This window comes from Pleurodeles waltl, chromosome 12 (genome assembly GCF_031143425.1).
Source record: "Pleurodeles waltl isolate 20211129_DDA chromosome 12, aPleWal1.hap1.20221129, whole genome shotgun sequence".
NCBI classification, from domain to species: domain Eukaryota; kingdom Metazoa; phylum Chordata; class Amphibia; order Caudata; family Salamandridae; genus Pleurodeles; species Pleurodeles waltl.
Window position 1 is genome coordinate 614,261,797 of NC_090451.1, and position 20,044 is coordinate 614,281,840.

The window sequence follows — 20,044 nt, forward strand, 5'->3', positions numbered from 1 at the left end:
AAACATCCAAATCACTCTATGTAAACAATCCCTGAAGAATAGGTCTGGCGACATCAGGTGGACCCCAGAAAGGCTGGTGCCCTGAGACACATTTCCCCTTGCACATGTCTCAAAAACATTATTTGCACAGGAACTGTGGCCTGATGAATATCAGGGACAACCAATAGTATAACCAAATGTCATGCCCATGTGACAAATGTGTAAGTGCAAGTCTAGAAAGCAAATGCACGATTAATAGCATTGGGCACACATGTAAAGAAGGTGTAAAGTACACATATCTAAATGGACATATGTCCATTCAAATGTACAGGAAGGTAGCACAATTGAACACCCTCAATGTGTGGACAAACAAACATCTAGCTTGCACACATTAAACAAATGTCAACTCTACATCAGGAAGAGGTATGTAACCCAATAGATCTTGACTTTGGCTAAGTCAATAAAAAATACTTACCATTGAAAAAACACTCAATTTAATGCCACCCCAACTGGATTACATCCCACGCATCCATCCATCGAACATTTACCCTGTCCTAGGTAACTCCAGCACCAGTTCCAAAAGTCAAATCTTACCAACCACATCAAACTGACCATCAATCAAGGTGAAACAGACCTAACTGTAATCATACATCACAAATTATTCATGAACATCGAAAAGGTAGAAAGTAGTGGCAGGACGGAAGTGTAGCAAAGCAAACAACTGAATTTTATTCACACCACTCAAAAAATGTAGAAAAGGCCAATGTGCAGTCCTTGGTAAAAATTGTGCTGAGCACACCGCTGTGCCACACAACTTGTCTCACAAATCACTGCCACAGGAGAGCTTGGGTTTTGGATGGGTGGGTTTGGTCTTGGGAGTGGCAGGCTTCACTTTGGGAGAGATCAGCTTCTTTTTGGGTTTGGGTGGGTTATGGCTCGGTCCGGGCAGGTGTCACAGGGGAAGACTTGGATGTGGAAGGGATGGTTTGCAGTGTCAGTGGGGTCATTTTTGCTTGGGGGGGTGCTCAAAGGGATAAGGGCAAGGGGGAGGATGTGCAGGAGGGATTAGGGCTGTGGAAGTGCATGTGTCAGATGTGGCTTTGGGTGTTGTTGGTGCTATTGTGTGTGTGTCTGAAGTATGTTTGTGTTTTGTTGGTGTTTGTTGTGTTTGTGAGTGTAGGTGTTTGCATCTCTTGGTGGGCTGTGAAGTGGATGTGATGGGTGAGGTGGAGTGATGTATGTTTCCGGGTGGTGTTGTGTCTGGAGGTATGGTGTGAGTGTTGGCTGTGTCTGTGGGTGTTAGGTGGTGTCTGGGTGTATGGTAGGTGTGGTGGCTGTGTCTGTGGGTGTTGGGATGGTGTCTGGGGGTATGGTGGGTGTGGTGGTGGTTGTGTGTGGGGTGAGTGACTATTGAGTGCTTACATGCTTGTGTGTCTTGTGGTGTTTGTGTGCTGCTTGTGGCTGTTAAGGTGTTTGCGTATGTAGGAGTGTGCTTTGGACAGGTATGGTAATAGGGATATTGGATGGGGAAGACAAAGGTTGTGGGGAAGGATTGTGGGGGGGTGGAAGGCTGCCATTAGGTAGGAGGCCAGAGCCTGAAAGGATCTCTGTAGGGCAGACATAGCACTGTGAATGCCTTCCAGGTACACAACTATCTGTTGGAGCTGGATGCTCTGCACCTGAATGGCATTCAGAATGACAGCCTGACCCACAGAGAATGTGCTGCAGGAGGTAAATAGTCTCCTCACTTAGGACAACAGGGGTAACAGGGGACGGGAGTGAGGTGCCTGTGCGAAGGAGATGGCTACCCTCTTAGGGGAGCGGGCCCAGCATCTGGGTGGGGAGTAACAGGGATGGTGGCGATGGAACTGGGGGTGGTGGACAGGGATGGAGTAGGTGTAGATCCTGAGTGTTCCACCACCACTAGGGAGTGTCCACTGGAGGTCGGCACTCCCCTTACCCCCGGGCCACTGAGTTACTCCTTGTATGATATTTGGTGACTTGAAGTACTGTGGTCAGCTGCTTCACCACTGATGTTGGCCCTGCATCCTCTGCTTGCCTGTGATGAGACTGAAATCACAAATACAAATAGGGTCTGTCCATGTGACTGAACACACTTGAAGAACAGCTTTGATTACAAAACATTACCATAATGTAAAATAGCCCCCAGCCACAAGGTTCTCCCAAGTGTGTCCAACATTATCAACACCACATGCATGCATACTACATGAACTGTAAGCATTTGCACACAGGAACATTAGAATCACAGACAACTGCAGTTGCATGAGTGAAGTTGTCCAATCACAATACCCATGGATCAAGTAGGAGTCCTTGTCACCTTGAATGGTTTGGCTCTTGTAGCACCCCTCACTAGCCCGTTGGCATCAAATATAGTGGAAATGCCAAGAACATTCTCACAGATTCCACTCAAGGTCCTGCAATCAGCAAATGTTTATGTACACAATTCCAAATCATGATTAAATGACGGGCAAATAATCCAGCCATGTTGCAGTAAGAAGTACAGTAGCCGGAAGAAGGTGACATGGAAACATCCAAGCCACCCTTAAAAACTCACCAATAGTAACTTCACAACATGTACAGTGTCTAAATAGTGTAATGGAAGTTATACTAATGTTGCTTTGCTAGGTAACACATCTTGCACAGAAAACTACACTGGAGGCAATCTGGTTGAAATGTCTGGGAGATTTGTCTACAAATATCCACAGCACAATGAATCAGCTAGGCCAAGGGAAATCACCTGTTTCAACTGTTACTATTGAGACACCCTTCTAACATTGCATAACTAAAATCAATAGTCCACTGCGTGTTGTTGTGGCTCAAGGAATCTCCAGTATCTGAAGATCGCCTTGAAAAGGTTTCTCAATGGGAAGGCAGATCTCTGTACCTTTTGTTACGGAAACACAGATTCCATTGGATTACTGAGTGTAAACACTCACATTTGATTCCAACATTTCTGTATGTCACTCCCTGATGCATGTCAACAGTCAGGCAATGTACCTTCAACAATTGACATGTGCTAAGCACTTAGCCAAATGATTCAACATCAATGGCATAGAAATGCGCATTATAAGTAAGTACTGTAGGTCTACCTGTCATGTTCTTCAAAGCTTCTGCAATTGTTCATGATAAATGACATGGAGTAACAGGTTAGGGTATGTGTGACCCAACAAACAACGCTGGCACACTCCTGTCTGTGGTACTACATGAACTGTCTACCCATCATATGAAACAATTTCCAAGAGGTTTTGACACACACACATATGTGATGGAATCAGACATCATCCCATGAAGACAAGTAGGTCATGTATGAAACAGTAGTAGAAATGATACTACAAAAGTGCAAGGTACACATAGGAACATGTAGGCACAAATAATGATGCCAACAGTGATTCTACACAAAATATTTAACTGTACATTCCCTAATTACCAAGAGAAAGTATTGCTCACACAAAGGGCAATGTATGCTCTGTCACATGCAGAGACAGTACTGAGGCACCAGCACTCTTGACACACAGAAGACAAGTGGCCTGTTAGGTACAGATGCCAATATACTCCCTTGAGCAGACAAATGGCTGAGTACAGTGATCTATTACCTCATTTCCTTTGATGTTGGGGCTGACACACTGAAGACAAGTGGACTGTTTGGTACAATCGACACCCACACCATGAAACAACATGAGATGATTGACCACTGCACTCAGCCATGTGCCTGCCCAAGAGAGTATATTTGTAGTTGACTGAACTCTATGTCCCTGGCCACTAGGACAAGAGGCAAGGCACATCACCATGCACCAACTACGGTACCTACACAAATAATAACTCATCTTGTGTATCGCACATTGGCCATCTCCAATATTCATGCGGAGATGGCTGCCTCTAACACAGCAACCTGACAATGTAACAGCTATGCATCTACCCAGGACTCGCCCCCTTGTAGCAGCTGTGCTCCCCTCAAATGTGCATTAAGCTTGGGGTAGGCCACCGCCAATATATGAGCTATCAGGGGGGTCATGGTCAGGCTAAGTATTGCTTCTGAAGACTCATTTGGCCACATCCAAGGATCACAAGGTCTACAGGGAGTCGGTCCGGTGCCTCAGTTGCATAGCCACAGTTACTGTGCCCCAGCCTGTGCTATGTCCCATACTGTGAAAAGGCTTTGACCAGACTTGCTCTCTGCAGGTTGAGTATACAGAACCTACATGAACAGCACATTTCTATCACATATAGGCCACCCTATATGTGAGTTCAGTATTGTGTAGCACTCTGAAGGCTCACTGAGTTTTACAAGGTCTCATACCATTGTTTGCCAAGGACTTTACACATTGCTAACAACATTCTCAGCTGACTCAAACAGTATACATACACAGCTCATGGCGTAATGCAAATACATTTACTGTGGTATTTACCATCATCATATATATCATTGTTTGGCTGTAAAGTTTACTTGCTTAGATATATAACTGCAACATAGGTATGATCTAGGGATATCCCACAACACAATGGTCATTTGAAATACTCAGAGTACAGGGTTTTTCAATTCACAACCTGTACATCCTCTGTATGGAATGCAGATTGTGACAGTAGGCACCCAAATAACTCACTGGAACTCAGAGGCACATTTTAGCCTGTGAGGAAGGGGAAAGGATTGTTGTGAAGATAATCAAATATAATCAAATATGTATGTGAGATAGTTAGCAGTTCCTCTGGTGAGCCACAGAACTGACCATGCAGGGGAAGTTCCTCTTCAACAAGTTTCTCCAGCTCCTCTGGAGAGAAGGCAGGGGCACTTTCACCTGCTTGGCCTGCCATGATTGCTCCCAGAGGCAGCACAGAGTAGCTAAAGTGGTGGAGGTGTTGTTTGCAGCAGTGTCAGGAGACAAGTGAGTTATTTTCCAAACTGCGGTGTACATGTACGCAATGTACATGGTCCTCACCATCGACGGGCACATCCATTGGGCTGTGACCGTCACAGTCAATGTTAGCTTATGGATGTGTCTGCCACGATTGAAACCGCCTACCACACAGTCGACTCCCGCCAGGGGTGGGAGGTTCCTAAAGTCCCATGAATGAGGTCAGGTATCTGCTATTTGGGCAGTTGAAGCTACAGTTTTAGTGACTGTTAAATGTGTCACAACATCTATTAATATATAATACTATGTCAATATATGTAAAGCTCCCTTGATATCTAGATTCTCCTACACAATTGTCAGTGTGGTACGTTTCTAGTCAGGGATACTACATAATCACAGTGCACTGCGCCCCGCAGGCGACAATATTTTGTGCTGTCAGAGCATAGTTTACAATATCAATGGGCACAAGAGGATCAGAAGGTGTGTTACATGCACATATATGTTGTAGACACATGTCTAGACAACCATGGGAATCATAGCGGGACCTTGAGTAGTAGACAGTTTTGATGTGTGATTGGTGTGCTGTATTTCTTGTTAGTAATGTGTTGTCACATTACTTTGGTCTAACTCATCAGATATGACTAATGCTCAAACTCATTTAATTCCACAAATAGACACACTGTGAGAGGGATGATGCGACAACCTCCAGTCTAATGTCCATTTCCAGATGATCTGACCATGGAAGAATGTGACGTAATAAAATCAGTTCCGTTTGAATAGGCACACAATCCAAGATCACTGTCAACAATTGGAGACAGATCCCATGGCTCAAAGCAATAATCTGACATGTACACCAACCATTGTGAGACTCATGGCAGTATTACACTTCCTGGCCCCAGGGTCATTTCAATATACAGTGGCTATATCTGGTGGTATGTCATAACCTATGTTCAGTTAAAAGATGTGCTATCAGCAGTGGTGAAACACATTGACAGCTATATCAGGTTCCCCAGACATGCGGATTTAGCCAGTGTGAAAGTTGACTTCTATGAATTTGGTTGCCTCCCACATGTTGTGGGAGCCTTTGATGACACCCATATTGCATTGGTGCCACTGCATGCCAGTGAACACGTCTATTGCAACAGGAGGCACTTCCATTCTATCAACATGCAAGCTATCTGCTTATCAGATCTGTACATTTCAAATGTCTGTGCCTGGTTCCAAGGTTCAGCCTATGATTTCTTTGCTTGGCAGAACAGCACCATACCCTAGCTAATGTCACAACTGCAATCAGAGAGGGCCTGGCTTGGTTGGTAAGTTACATCTGTCATGATCTTGTGTGTGCAATGTCAGGTGCTACAATCAGGAAGTGTGTGACTCATTGTGATACTTATGTCTCATTACAAAACAGGAGACTCAGCATATCCCAACCATTCTTGGTTGTTAACACCGCTGAGGAATCCAACTATGTTAGGGGAAGTCCGCTTCAACGAGGCCCATGGAAGAACATGGCCAGTTGAGCGGGCTTTTGGGCTGCTGAAGGCCAGATTTTGCTGTCTGTACAAGACTGGTGGAGCCTCCTCTACTCACCCAGGAGGGTGTATGCCTGCTACATGCTCTATAACATCTCCCTGCAAAGGAATATCCCTTAAATCTCTGAGGAGAGGGCACCTGCAGTGCCAGTGGGTGAGAATCCAGAAATTCCGAATTAAGATGATAACGTTGAAGGAGGGAAGTGCTGACTTGCAACAAGATCTCACCAACAGCTTCTTCTCATAAGTCTAAGGATGTCATGACTGTTCAATGAACTCTTACTGCAATGATGTGAGGAGTATGTTTGTTGAAAATGTTATGAAGCTGAAGCTCTAGCAAAATATGGCAAAGGGTGTTTGGATAGGAAGATTTGGTGACATTCTAATTTTGTCACTTTAAGTCAGATTTTTGTAATGGACTGCATCCTCCAGAAGTTTGGTATATGAATTGTCATATTTATGGTTTCATAGCTAAACCCTTTGTATTATTTAGGTGTTATTTAGGTGCCTTCACCATGGCATCTTCATTTGGGCATTTAAAAGTTGTGGCATTAGTAGGTATATGATGCTTTTAAGACATACGAAGTGGACATGGATTGTTCCTGGGAATGTATGTTACAGACTTTGGGTGTACAAAACCTGTCCAAAGACAGCTTGCACATAATAGGATGGAAGTTAAGGAAACTCCATTGGACTTGTTCCTTGTCGTGTGATGGCCACGATGCATTATGAGAGTCATTGTGTGCTCAGACAATATGTATTTGTAGGCCTAATTCATGTTAGTTTCCCTTCACATTAGCTAAATAGTATTTTTGTATGAACTGTATGTGGATGTGAATGTGTTTAGTCATTGTAGGCCAAAGTGCCTGTGTCATACCACCAGATGCGGAAGCACTGGATTGTATTGACCCTGTGATCAGAAACTCTTGTACTGCCATCTGAGTCTTGCTTTATATGAAGTTAGATTCCTTTTGTGAGGTAGGTGTTATGGCTACAGCTGATGATATTAACCAAATTAATTTTTGGCTATTGTATAGGACAATGTCTGATATATCCCTTCCTTCCATGTTCTAGAGGTCTGTACCTGTAAATTTGATCACTTACACAGTAATAAAACCCTTTTTAGACAACACTTGTATGTATGTGTTGGTGTGGCATGGTTGTAATCCTGAATTGTATACATGCAACAAATCCTGGCTTCCACAAGTCCCATGTTTTTTCGTTGTATGGTTTACATGTTCTTACACATCTACATTGCTAAATATGAAGTTTAAGACAACAGACAAGGAGTTTGTAAGTGGTGAATGTATTACAGTGCTAAAGGTGAAAAGTAAACAAACTTGTGGCAAAAAGTAGCAGAAATGAAAAGTGAAGTGGTCAGTCATGGTGAATGAAATCATAGAAGTAGATGCCACACCATCAGAAGTCCAAAGTCCAGAGTTCTCCTCTCATCAGAAATGGAATGGGGTTCAGGATCAGTCCACAGAGTGAACATGTAACACACAAAGGAGGACATTAAGGATGAAGTTTCTTGCTGGAAGTGTTGGGCATCTTGCCATCTCCTGGATTTTTACATATATGTCCCCTCTTGCAAGGGCAATGGGATTCAGCTGTTGTAGAGGCAGGGATGTCTCAGAGTGGGTGGTCCTCTGGCAGAGCCTCCCTTTCTGTGTCTGCCGCAGATGTACTTGGCCTTGATGTAGTTGGCCCACAGGAAGGGGTATATGTTGGCGGAAAAGCCCTGCTCAGGGTTGTATGGATGTTCCTCAGCACCCCTGTTAGTGTACCCGTTTTGGAGTTATAGGCCTCCGTATGTTGGTTCATGTCCCTCTGCAGCTGCTTGATTTCCCAGAGTTCGGTTAGCACCTGGCCCATCATGCCTTGGGACTCATGATGGACCCCCAAAACTTGGCTGATGGTATCCTGGTCGTGAGTGGCCCCAGTGGCCTCACTTTGCTGGCCCACTGCATCCCTCCAACTCATACCCTACCCCCACAAGCCTGTTCCTTCTCCAACTGGGTCGTGGACCCTTAGTATCAGGATGGTTGATTTGCACCTCAGGATCTAGGACTGAGGGGGTACAAGATGTTAGCAAACTGTGCTAGGTACACACGTTTGGGGGCACGTTGTCTGTGATGTTGAAGCAACTGGGATGGGAGGTGTTGTTGTGAGCAGAGTGAGACTCACTGTTGCCTTCTGACCAGACTACCCAGATGGCCAGGACCTTCATCCACGTACACATGTCCAGGAGTGTGATCATAACTGAGGGCTTCCCCCATGGGTGGGTTGGGAGTCTGATCGGTAGACAATGTCTGGCCAGGTGCTGTGCCAGCTCGACCTGTTGAGAAATAGAATACATTGTTATTGGTTTAAACATGGAATCTACATCCAAAGGTTTTGTGTCTGTAAGTAGAGGCCTTGGACAATCTTAAGTGGAAGGTTTTCTGATTGTGCTATGTTACCATGGTACTGAAGTTGTTGACATGACATATGATGCTTGCAGAAACTATTAGACTTAAGAAGCTCATTAGATGTTGTAATGGGTTCTTTATCCCGAAACAAATAAAAGGGATATTGGAATAATGTGACAGGCGCAGAAGGTGAGGGTTTAGTTAATTTATTTGTGCTTCGGTTTTAAGGATGTCGCTTTTTATCCTATGTTCCTGGCTCACAAGGATAAAGCACCTGTAGTCCAAAAGAAAATTAACAAAGTTCCCTTTTTCTTTTCTTTCAGGGTTTTGAGTGATAGTCCATAAGTGGCCGGGTCCAGCTTTGGGAAGGTCTCCGATCTTCCTCTACGTCAGTGGGCCAGGCTCTCCGAAACAAAAATAGAAGAAGGACAACAAAACAGGTAAGTGGGATATATATATTGTAAGGATATAAGGTTAGTAGGGTGGTGGGGGAATAGGCATAAGTGAAGGGAGGTGAGGGTACAACAGTCCTCTAGGTTGTGGTTCTATTTATAGGTGTTCTCAGGCATTCCTTTCTGTCTAGAAATCTTCCGACTGTCGGTATCTTGGTGAGGTTAGGTTTACTTTTAGGATCTTCTGCTAGATGGTCTCCCCTTCCCTGCAGGATCTCCCTCTCTTTCCCTTGTCCCCCTATTCCTAACAGCCACCCTCTCGTAAAACCCCAGCTGTGGTACGAACGTACCTGAGTTGGCCACGCCCCTCCGGGGACGCGGCCGGCGCTTTCGCAGTCTCCCGGCTTCTCACTGACGGGGGCGGGAGGGCCCCTGTGGCTTTCCTTCTCTTTCCGATCCTCCGCTCCTTCGACGGTTTCCTTCCTCTCGGTCTCCGGCGTCCGGGCTTCCTTTTCTCCTGGTCGCGTTCGGCGAGAGTCTTCTTCCGTCTCTCTCTCCCCGTTTCCTCTTGGTCCGTCTTTTCTTTCTGTCTTCGTCCAGACGCCGAAGGCGTCTGACGTCATAGGGTGGCATCCCTCTCGAGTGTGTCGGGGGCCGTCAATCGCGGCCGTCGTAATATTTTGAATATCGGCGTCCGGAGCCGTCCGGTTACACATCCCCTCCCTTGAATGGGGCTGTTCGAGCCCCAAAGGTCCCGGGAACCGGGATAAATAGTCAGCTTGTCCCATAAGATCACCAGGGAGATGGCAAACCTGGAAGGAGAAAGGTTGAAGCTCCATAAACCATCTCAATATGCGACTGTTAGTATCTTTATATCTTGAGAGACAGGTGAGGGGGGCGTGATCCGTATATAATAGAAAGGACCTTCCTAGGAGGTAGTATTGGAGGCTTTCAATCGCCCACTTGATGGCCAGACATTCTCGCTCTATAATGGGATATTTTTGCTCCCTGGGAAAAAGTTTACGACTAATAAAGACCACGGGGTGACTAATATCTCTCTCATCTTTCTGAAAAAGTACGGCCCCCAGGCCCACGTCTGAGGCATCCGTTTGGAGGTGAAAGGGGACAGTGAAGTCAGGACATTTTAAAATTGGTTGGGTAGTGAGATATCTTTGTAGGGTATGGTAACTAAGAGATTGTACTGGGTTTAAATTCGTGATATTTTTGGGCTGGCCTTTCCTCAAGAGATCGGTTAGGGGAGCGGCCACGGTGGAATAATGGGGTATAAATCTTCGATAATACCCTACCAAGCCTAAGAATGACCGGACCTCCTTTTTCGTTGTGGGTGTCTCTATCCGTAGGATGGCTTCAACTTTATTCATTTGTGGTTTAAGTATACCTTTCCCTATATGATATCCTAGATACGAGATCTCATTGAATGCCAACCGGCTTTTGGAGGCGTTGGCTGTTAATCCAGCCCCACGTAATGCTGTAAAGATTTTATTTAAATGTGTCAAGTGGTCCTCCCAAGTCTCGCTGTGGATAACGATATCATCCAGATACGCGGCAGCGTACCTGGTATGAGGTCGTAGAATGGTGTCGATGAGACGCTGGAAGGTGGAGGGTGCCCCATGTAACCCGAAAGGGAGAACATTAAAATGATATAGTCCCGAGGGAGTAGAGAAGGCTGTTTTCTCTTTATCTTCTGGCGTCAAAGGAATCTGCCAGTAGCCTTTGGTCAAGTCGAGTGTAGACATGTACTTAGCTTTTCCCAACTTCTCTAAGAGTTCGTCCACCCGTGGAAGAGGATATGTGTCAAACTGGGATATAGAATTGACTCGTCTAAAGTCAATACAGAAACGAATAGACCCATCTGGTTTTGGTACTAATACCACCGGTGAACACCAGGGACTCTGGGAAGGCTCTATAATACCTAGGTCTAACATCTTTTCTATTTCGTTTTCTACCAGGATCTTTCTAGCTTCAGGGATACGATATGGTCGTAACCGTATGACCTTGCCAGGTAGGGTTATGATTTGATGATGTACTAACTTGGTCCGGCCTGGTATCACGGAGAATACATGGGCCTGATCATGGAGGAGCTGGGTTAACTGCTCCCTCTGTTGGATCGAGATTTCGCTATTTATGGGAGGCACCTCGTTTCCGCTAGGATGCTCAGTGGGACACCACCCTATCTCCAGTTCCTTAACGGTGTTAACTAGGCATCCCCTGGTTGGTTCTCCCTGTGGCTCTTCCCACTTTTTTAATAGATTAACATGAAAGATCTGTGACCGGTTGGAATTATCTGTGTGCTGGACCTTATAGGTCACTGGTGTTACTACCCCTATCACTTTATAGGGTCCCTGCCACTTTGCCAGCAGTTTGTTGTCTGAACTGGGGAGAAGCACTAACACCCTATCACCTAGGGAAAAGGTCCTTAATTGAGTATTCCTGTCGTAATATCTTTTCTGCTTTTCTTGGGCCTTCTCCATATGTTCCCGTACGTTCTCCCACACATTTTGGATGTTGGATTTTAACTCCTGGGTATATTCTAAGAGGGATTTTTCTCCATCCTCCTCTTCCCATAACTCTGCAGCCATATCTAGCAAGGTCCTGGGTTGTCGTCCGAACAATAATTCAAATGGACTATGGCCCGTGGAGGCTTGCTCATGGGTCCTGATAGCGTATAACACTAATGGGAGTTTTCTATCCCAGTCCTTACCTGTCTCTGAAATAGATTTCTTTAACAGAGTTTTCAGAGTACGGTTATACCTTTCCACCAAACCATCCGTTTGAGGATGATAAACCGCTGTCCGCAACTGTTTGATCCCCAGAAGCGGACATATTTGTGACATCAAGGTGGACATGAACTGGGTACCTTGGTCTGTTAAGATTTCTCGGGGAAAGCCTATTCGGGAGAAGAACCCTATCATGGCATGGGCTACGCTCTTGGAGTTAATAGTGCTGAGTGGGATGGCTTCTGGGTATCTAGTGGCATAATCTACTAATACTAGTATATAACGGTAGCCCCTAGAAGAAGGTAGGAGAGGGCCTACAATGTCCATTCCTATTCTTGAAAAGGGGATGTCTATTATGGGAAGCGGTTGCAAGGGAGCCCTTCCTTTGGGACCAGGATCAACCATTTGACATTTAGGACATTGCTGACAGAACCTCCTAATTTGTGAAAAGACCCCCGGCCAGTAGAATTTCCTCAACAGATACTCCTCTGTTTTCTCTCTTCCATAGTGACCCCCCCCCGGCTGGCTATGGGCTAGGTGTAGGACTTGTGGTCTATAAGGTTCGGGAACTAATAGCTGTTTCTTTTCTTACGGTTATTACCAGTGACACGGTATAAGAGGTTTTTGATTATGGTGAAAGAAGGGCTTTTGTCTTGGGGTTTCCGGGTTCGTGCACTTTTCCAGGCATGGATCAAACTCGGGTCTTCTCTCTGACAACTACGGAATGGGGGAAGGTCAGTAAGGGTAAGGACCTTTGTAATTACCCGATTTGGACTCATGTTTCCTTGGGCGTAGACTTTTCTAGTTTCTCTTTTTTCCTTTCGGGAGGGTCTGTATCTAACCACCGGTGGGGTTATAGTCGTACTAGAAAAGGGAGCTCTTTTCCACCATACACTCATGTCCTCAGAGTCTTTTGTACTGTCAAGAAGCTCCGAAAAGTCAGGGAAGTCGGTTCCTATGATAGCTTCTTCGACTAACCGTTCTACCACCCCCATCCTTATGGGGACTTCTTTTCCATCCCAGGACAGGGTCATCCAGATTAGGGGGTATTCTCTCTTATCTCCATGAATACAACATATGGATACCGTAAGTCCGGAAGTAAAGGTTTTTTTTTCCAGTAAATCAGCACGTATCACAGACTGACTGCAACCTGAGTCGATAAGTGCCACTGTGGTTCTTCCATTGATAACAAGTCTCTTCCTGTATCGGGTTTCCTTTCCCCATGTATAGAAGACTCTCCCCCTAGTGACTCCTATTTCCATCGGTTCTGATTTTTCCGTTTTCAGAGGGCAAACCCGGGCGATATGTCCCCACTCCCCACTCTCCACAGCTAAAACACTGTGGTTGTTGTGTATAGGGTCTTTCTAGTCCTCGCATTTTCCCCGGATCCTCAGTTGGTTTTCGCCCTAGGGATGGGGAGGGTCCGGGGTTCTGTCGGATGGGGTTAAGTGTTGGCCGTACGGGAGGGATTTTGAACTCGAGGGAGCGGTGAAAGGCACAGGCTAATTCAATAGTGGTGTTTGTATCTGGACTTGGGTGTTGCTTAATCCAATTACGGGTATTGGTAGGTAGGGCGTCTAGATACTGTTCTAAGAGAATAATCTCAATGATATCCTCCCTATTGGTCCCAATGGGACCTAGCCATTTGAGTCCCAAGTCCTTAATCCGGAAATACAGGGCCCGGGGATTCTCGGAGGCCCCCCATTTGGCTTTCCTAAACCGGACCCGGTAGTGTTCTATATCAAACCCCACTCGCTCCAGGATACTCTTCTTAATATCCTGATAGGGTGTCGTTCCGCCTGGGTTTACAGCTTGATAAGCCGCTTGGAGAGTTCCTGTTAATAACGGGGCGATATATTGGCCCCATCTATCCTGGGGCCAGGTGGCGGAAGTAGCAACCCGCTCGAAATTGGTGAAAAAGGCATCCGGGTCTTTGCCCTCCTGATATCGCTGCAGGACCGAACTGGGAACATTCGGATGCACCCGGGTGGCGGCAATAGTGTCCGTGAGGTTTTTGATTGCAGTCTCATGGACCAACTGATTGTTGGCCATGATAGTGGCCTGACTTTTAAGAGCGCTTTGTAGGGCCTCCCTTTCCACTTTAGCCTCCTTTTGTTGCTCTTCCCACACTACTTGCAGATGTCTCTGCCCTGCGGCTAGCTGCTGCATCATCTCTGATAGGGTAGGTGTACCCTCCATCGTCTTAGGTTACCTGTCGTTGTTCCAATATCCCACTTCTGACACCACTGTAATGGGTTCTTTATCCTGAAACAAATAAAAGGGATATTGGAATAATGTGACAGGCGCAGAAGGTGAGGGTTTAGTTAATTTATTTGTGCTTCGGTTTTAAGGATGTCGCTTTTTATCCTATGTTCCTGGCTCACAAGGATAAAGCACCTGTAGTCCAAAAGAAAATTAACAAAGTTCCCTTTTTCTTTTCTTTCAGGGTTTTGAGTGATAGTCCATAAGTGGCCGGGTCCAGCTTTGGGAAGGTCTCCGATCTTCCTCTACGTCAGTGGGCCAGGCTCTCCGAAACAAAAATAGAAGAAGGACAACAAAACAGGTAAGTGGGATATATATATTGTAAGGATATAAGGTTAGTAGGGTGGTGGGGGAATAGGCATAAGTGAAGGGAGGTGAGGGTACAACAGTCCTCTAGGTTGTGGTTCTATTTATAGGTGTTCTCAGGCATTCCTTTCTGTCTAGAAATCTTCCGACTGTCGGTATCTTGGTGAGGTTAGGTTTACTTTTAGGATCTTCTGCTAGATGGTCTCCCCTTCCCTGCAGGATCTCCCTCTCTTTCCCTTGTCCCCCCCTATTCCTAACAGCCACCCTCTCGTAAAACCCCAGCTGTGGTACGAACGTACCTGAGTTGGCCACGCCCCTCCGGGGACGCGGCCGGCGCTTTCGCAGTCTCCCGGCTTCTCACTGACGGGGGCGGGAGGGCCCCTGTGGCTTTCCTTCTCTTTCCGATCCTCCGCTCCTTCGACGGTTTCCTTCCTCTCGGTCTCCGGCGTCCGGGCTTCCTTTTCTCCTGGTCGCGTTCGGCGAGAGTCTTCTTCCGTCTCTCTCTCCCCATTTCCTCTTGGTCCGTCTTTTCTTTCTGTCTTCGTCCAGACGCCGAAGGCGTCTGACGTCATAGGGTGGCGTCCCCCTCGATTGTGTCGGGGGCCGTCAATCGCGGCCGTCGTAATATTTTGAATATCGGCGTCCGGAGCCGTCCGGTTACAGATGTGCTGATCAGTTGCACTTTAGATTTTGGGAATGAACATGACATATTTTAAAAAATTAAGCTAACACAGTGAAGTTGAGACGTGTATTTGACCATTCCAAGGCCTATTGTGTGAGATACAGGTGAACACACAACTTTGTTGGATATGTAGCTGTAGCCCTCATTTGAGCAGCGCTGAGTAAATGTATTAACTGCCACTACCAATCTGATGAAGCAGCTTAATGCCTTAGGAATGCTTGATGTACAAACTTTCTAATGTGTCATTCCTGTCCTCAGTAGTTTCATTTTGGGATACCAGGACAAGAGCAAGCTGGGTAGACAGACTTGTTATGAGTTGAGCATGATATGTAGATTGCTCACTACCTTGTGAATGAATATAATTTGAGAGATGCCACACAAGTTTATTTGGACAAGTGAAGAAAGGCCTGTTTTGAGATACATAAACAGGGCCTCCAGGTAGTTGTAGTCATGTCTCTTGCTGACTCCCACCACTACACACATGCTAAACTCCCAGGGGAGGGTACATCATTTGAGAGATGGCACACACCTGTATTTGGACAAGTGCAGAAAGGTTGGTTGGTTTGGGGTGCAAAAACAGGGCCTCCTGGTAGTTGCAGTCTTGTTACTTTCTGTACACAAAACATGACAACTGCTTAGTCTTATATATTGTTTTTGCCACACTGCAGTTAGGTTGGACCATACATTTACATGTTGACACATACCATGGGTCCTGGGATGATCATTTGATATTGAAACACTTACAGACCCCATTCCAGTATATGGCATGTGATACATGTGATGTTATGTACAACAATGCACATTGACAAGCTTACATCTCTGCAACTCTGGGTATTGCATGTTGGGAAAGTAGATGAACAACACAGTGGTAAAAGGTGAGATGTGAGCATTCCAGACATTGAAGATTTGTGACATTCCCTCAGCTATTCCTGTCTAGCCCTCAGGATGCAGGATTGTCAAGACCACCTCCCAGGGAAAGAGTTGTAATGGGACACTCTGAGGACCACCACCAGTCTTCAGGGACTCCATGTGTTGCCTGGAGGCCAGGGAATGCACCTCAGGTCATTCCATCTCTTCCTAATATCCTCCTTTGTGCTCAGGGTGGTTCCTACAGCACAACTCTGTCAACTATCCTTTGCCACATTTCCATTTTCCTACTGAGAGGAGTATCCTGGACTTGTGCTCCAAACAATTGTGACTCCACTCTTATGATTTCATTCACCATGGCTCTCAACTCATCTTCAGAAACAACAAGAGCTTTTGGAACATGACATGGATGTAAATTAAAGCTGGTGACAGGAACCTACTTAACAAAAAAGTGCTATAGGGAGTAAATGGACAAAAGTGCATGAAAGGTGATAAATGGGATGATGAAAAAAGGGGAGCCCTATCTATCAATGATGAGAAAAATGGTGGGCTTTGGTTTCTTTCTTACAGTGGAGAGGGGACAAGGGAGTAGGGAGAATGTGGAACAGAAAAAAAAGAGCTGTACCCCCTGTGCTGATGTTCAGTTCACTAATTTGGTAAATGAGGCTGGAATTTCTAAGTTAACTTCTATGATAGTATCCGAGGAACCCAACAAAATTCTGATGGAACTGAACACAAATATTGGCAGAGCTAGGCCCCACAAGGAAATTCTAACAGACAACAGGATGCCACTCAAGAGCGGGATCAGGAGCAGATACACCATGACTCTCCAACCACACTTCAGGTTAGTGTTAACAATGTGCAGGTTAATAGCAGAGAAAATCAGGGGTAGAGGTTGCCTTATGTACCCTGCCCAGCTGGAGAATGAAATGGTCATTACTCCAGTATCTGTTCATGCCATATTACATGGTGTATCTAGGGTCTCCTTAAAAAAAAAAGGAAAAGCTCCTGGTCTGGGACAAGTCAAGAGATGAATGCAGGCAGGGAAATTATGGAAGGGGTAAATTGTGAAGCGATCCCAATGATTTCAATAGAGCCAGTCTCAAATAATGAGTAGGGGTGGGTGGAACTGGCAGAGTTTTACTCAGTAGAATTCCACTGAGTTACTTGAAAACTCAGCAAGATTCTGTGGAGTTCCATGAATCGGCGGAAATCGGCACATGGTGCTGCTTGTACTGATTTTGAGCTTTGTGGGCTCGTTCCTTGCTGAAAAATCAACGCAAACTGCACAAAGTAGCAAGACAGAAGGCGCTGCTTTTCAGGTTTATTTTCCTGCCTCTCAAGTAGATTTTCTACTTGAGCGATGGCTTTCGCACCGTGAACTGTCGTAGCTGCCCACCTTGGGAAAATGTCACCAGATTTCTTCCTAACACCCACAAATCGCACTGGGTGATGCCAATTCTCACTCAATAACTTACTATTCCCAAGCTGCGCATGACATAAAACTCTGCCACACAGCAGTTGGCAGAATTCGGCTAGAATTCCATGTTACAAGCATAATGCAGCATGGTCAAAATTCTGCCAACTCTGCCAGCGTAGCTGAATTTATTACCAACACAAAGGACTTACAGGTTCCCTCTGTTCCTGAGGTCATCAACAAAGAAGAGCTTCTCTCCTGATCCCACACCAAGGGCATTTTGGTATTTTTTGGTAATTTTAAAAAAAACGAAGTGTGTTTGAAAAAGCTCACTCAAGGCTAAAAGCCGGTTCAATGACTGTGAATTCTTTGCGAGAACTTACTACTCCCATATAACAGTAGAGCAGCCCTGGAGGCTATCTGAAATGATTAATCCCGGTCAGGAAATGGGAGCTCAGGCTATTCTCCTCAAATCTGCTAGACTCTGTTATTTATAAGGAGAAGTCCCATATGTTTACATCAGAGATAAAAGTCAAGGAATTTTTGAAGGAGTTGAGGCAAGAGGTTTCTTTGGAAGAATCTCTATTATAAGAGACACACTGTATCATGCTATCATGCTTCTTGTTCTGTCTACAGCTAAAATATCTTTATTTTTTCTATTTCAAAGAGTATTATACCCTCAAGAACGTAGGAACTGTCAGGAATCCCCAAGATGCCGCCTGCATTATCTGTCAGCATCCCCAGGGATTAGAGTTAAATCATATCTCTGTTCTTGGTGAAACCTTCATGTTTCTAAGTAAACACAATGTGCTGTGTTACACAATTGGTTTTATCAATGCTTGTTTTACCAATGCTTGTTTGCTATTGTGAGCAGGTATATAAATGTGCCTCTAATTGGGTGTGGTGACTCATCCACATGTGGAAACTCAACTGCTTTCCTGATTGGCTATAAATAGCAGAGTGAAGCATGCCTCCCTGCTTGACTTTGTTTTGCTTCCAGATCTCAGCACCTGACTCGGCAGACCAGCCCCTGCTGTCATCCACGTATTCAGGACTTTTGAGGCAATTCTTTTCTTCGTTCCTGTACCAGCTGACATCAGGCATTCCTCCAGCACTCTGGAAAAGACTGCAGCTAAGGGACTAGTATTCACCAGGGAGTTTGTTCTTTAAGCGCCGCGCTTTCCTGGAACAGCTGGTGTATTTCAGACCTCGTATTTTGGCAGAGTGCTTATCTTGAAGAGACAAATGCATTTCTGAACATTCTACATTATTATTGTAGTTACTTTCTGTAACAGTGGGTCAGGTGATAATAAGGACTCAGATGCTTGGGTGGGTGAGAAATGGTGAATTTATTGAAGTTTTTTTTAAAGTTATTTGCTTTGTTCAAAATTATAGGGGTGGTGTGCTCCTCCTCATAGAATGTCTCTTCTCTCTCTTTTCCCAGGTCCCCTCTTGGCCGGCGAAGTCTTTCTTCTCGGGCTCCCAGACGCACCGGAAAAGAGGAATGGAAATAAAGGTAAGTCGGAGTTATATAGAGGTATAAGTCGTATTCAGAGTAGAGGAGAGGGAGAGGGAGAGAGTTGTGAAATTAGCGGGTGCGTGAACAATCACCTCTTAGTGCTCTTTCAGAAATAGGGTTCTATCTCAAGTGCTCTTTAAGTTTGGCTAAGTTAGGGAAGTCTTATGTTTTAAGTCCCCTTTCCACCTTAGTCCTGCTCTTCTCCTTTCTGCCGTCTCCAGATTTTTCTCTCCCCTCCTGCCGTCACTCTCCCCTTTTTGAAAGAAACTGTCCTTTATGAAGGACCGTACCTTTGTTAGCCACGTCCCTCCTGGGACGTGGTGGAGTTCGCGCGTTCCAGCTCTCTTCCTTGCCCAATGTTTGCCTTTTATCTTCAGGGGAACCTCGATGTTCCCGTTCCTGCTCCCGTCTTCCGTTTCTACGCTCCCCTCCTCGTTGTCAGCGTTTTTTCCTTCCTCCGCGCCCCGAGTCTGTCATCTTATTCAGTCTTTTCGGGAACCCGGACATCCGGGTTCCCTAGTTGGTTTCCGGCATCCCCGTTGCCCTGGCAACTGGGCGAGTCGTCGTCCCCGCCGCAGGAGCGGAACACCGTTCTCGACTCTGCGGCGTCTGGAGCCGCGTTATCAGATAACCAGCTACACTTGCCTAAATGTGCTTCAGGAAATCTGCTTGAGCTCAAGTACTGCAAAAAGTGACAGTGCAATTTTAAAAGAGCATTTACGTGACTTTTCTTTCTCTAATAGCATACCCCTTGGATTTAAATTGTCATTCATGCTCGTGTTTCAGGTTTGAGGAATTTGCTTTTTGAAGGGTTTTTCACACACACACAGTGAAACCAAACCAAACCAAAATGTGCCGTCCTAACTGTTTGAACCCAGAGTGGACATTTGTATTTCTTGGATTGTTTTTGTTCCTTTTAGTTTAAGCCTATGCATGCAGGAAAGTTATATGTAATATATTTAATGCCCTTGTTTGTATTTCTTGTGCATGATAAGTGCAACCACAGTTCTAATTGTAGTGTGCAACAGTGCATCTCTGTGAAGCCAGCCCTAGTGTTGCAGTACTTAT

General features: G+C 45.5%; 1 long non-coding RNA gene across 1 annotated transcript in view; it reads left to right on the forward strand.

Moving 5' to 3' along the window:
- LOC138268343 (uncharacterized) overlaps positions 1-9,234 on the forward strand; it is a 91,713-nt gene extending 82,479 nt beyond the window's left edge. Inside the window, exon 4 of the long non-coding RNA XR_011199980.1 lies at positions 9,117-9,234. This is a non-coding gene — a long non-coding RNA (uncharacterized lncRNA). The remainder of the gene's footprint in view (positions 1-9,116) is intronic.
- Positions 9,235-20,044: the final 10,810 nt, after the last annotated feature.